Genomic DNA, 2,542 nt, shown 5'->3' on the forward strand with positions numbered 1-2,542 from the left:
GATAGAGGATTGGTTAACTAATAGAAAGCAGAGAGTTGGAATACATTGGTGTTACTCTGGTTGGCAATCAGTGGTGAGCAGTGTGCCACAGGGGTTGGTGCTGGGCCCACAACTGTTCACCATGATCTTATTGAATGGTGGAGCAAGCTCAATGGGCCAGATGGCCGACTCCTGCTCCTATTTCTTATGTTCTTATGTAACCATCATTTCCTGTCGGAATCACCTTATGTACAGAATTCCTGTGCCTCGTGTCACTTTCTGGACATATGTAAATGATTGTGTACTTCATCTTGTGCTGCACTGGATCTGGAATAACTATTACTTTGTTCTCCTTTACGCTTGTGTACTGGAAGTTACATTAAACAATCCTGATAACATATACAAAATGCTGGAGGAACTCAGCAAGCAAGGCAACATCTATGGAAAAGAATACAGTTGACAGTTCGAGCCGAAATCCTTCCTGCTGAAGGATCTCGGCCCAAAACATTGACTGTACTCTTTTCCATAGATGCTGCCTGGCCTGCTGAGTTCCTCCAGCATTTTGTGTTCACCGCTTGGATTTCCAGCATCTGCAGATTTTCTCTTGTTTGTGATTAAACAATCCTGAATTTTGAATTTTTTCAACAGAGGGTGGAGCTTAGGATGATGACATCTCCAAACAGCGACTGCTTTGCTTGCATCTTTGGAAACAGCTCCATTTCTATCTTTAATATTTGGACAGTTTTTGGGAGGACAGCATCTTCTGGTGCAAAAAAAGCTTTATCTTATTGAGATTTTTTAAAATGCTTCATCAGATCCGGATGTAACAATTATTGTGTTCTTTACACTTGTGTACTGGAAAGGTCATTAAGCAAACATGGCATTTCACAGGACTAAAGAATATAATAGATGCATTGAATTTTTTTATGCTTAGCAGAGACTATATATATATATATATACACACACACATATGTGAAAGCACAGACCCGCAGAAAAAATGGGAACAATCAAATAACTGGATAAAATGGAGATGATTATAACTGGTTGAGTCGCCATCTGGTATGGAAGGGCTACTGCACAGAATCAGAAAAACTGCAGAAAGTTGTGAACTCAGCTATCTCCACTATGGGCGCCAGCCTCCCCAGCACTGAGGACACCTTCAAATGGCGATCCCTCAGAAAGGGAGCATCCATCATTAAGGACTCACATTAAAGACCCCCATCACCCAGTGCATGCTCTCTTCTCATTGCTACCATCAAGGAGGTACGGGAGCCTAAAGACACACACTCAGTGTTTCAGGAACAGCTTCTTCTCCACCATCATCAGATTCTGAGTGGATATCAGACCCATGTACACTACCTTGCTATTTTTTTGCCCTCATTTTGCATGACTTGTTTAATTTAATTTTCATATACAGTATATTTCTTACTGTAATTTATAGTTATTCTTATTACGAATTTCAATGTACTGTCACAGAAGAATAAATTTCTCAACACATTCCAGTGATATTAAACCTAATTCAGATTCTGATGAGAAAATCTGCAGATGCTGGAAATCAAAGTCAAGTCCAGTCAGTCACTTTTTATTGTCATTTTGACCATAACTGCTGGTACAGAGAACAGTAAAAAGGAGACAACGTTATTCAGGACCATGGTGCTACATGAAACAATAAAAAAACTACACTGAACTACGTAAAACAACACAAAAACTACACTAGACTACAGACCTACCCAGGACTGCATAATGTGCACAAAACAGTGCAGACATTACAATAAGTAATAAACAAGACAATAGGGACTGTAGAGGGCAGTAGGGTGGTGTCAGTCCAGACACTGGGTATTGAGGAGACTGATGGCTTGGGGGAAGAAACTGTTACATAGTCTGGTCATGAGAGCCCGAGTGCTTCGGTGCCTTTGGCAGGAGGGAGAAGTGTTTGTATGAGGGGTGCGTGGGGTCCTTCATAATGCTGTTTGCTTCGCAGATGCAGCGTGTGTTGTAAATGTCTGTAATGGCGGGAAGAGAGACTTCTCAGCTGACCTCACTATCCGCTGCAGGGTCTTGCGATCTGAGATGGTGCAATTTCCGAACCAGGCAGTGACGCAGCTGCTCAGGATGCTCTCAATACAACCTCTGTAGAATGTGGTGAGGATGGGGGGGTGGGAGATGGACTTTTCTCAGCCTTCACAGAAAGTAGAGACGCTGCTGGGCTTTCTTTGCTATGGAGCTGGTGTTGAGGGACCAGTGCAACACACACAAAATGCTGGAGGAACTCAGCAGGTCAGGCAGCATCTATGGAAAAGAGTAAACAGTCGACATTTCATGCTGAGGCCCTTCTTCGGGACAGAGGATATTTAGTTTTACAGCCTTGTTCTGTACTTGTTACTATTTTCTGTTATTTATGGGATGCAACGTATGTTACAGAACAGATTGCTGGTGATACCAATTTTGTGAAGACTGAGTTACAATAGGGACACTGCATTCAGGTGAACTATCAGTTGCTTAAATGTAACTGAATATTGCTGGATAGAATACAGCAAGACAAAGTATACGTGCAGCTATTAAC

Source organism: Mobula birostris, chromosome 1, assembly GCF_030028105.1.
Source record: "Mobula birostris isolate sMobBir1 chromosome 1, sMobBir1.hap1, whole genome shotgun sequence".
Taxonomy (NCBI): domain Eukaryota; kingdom Metazoa; phylum Chordata; class Chondrichthyes; order Myliobatiformes; family Myliobatidae; genus Mobula; species Mobula birostris.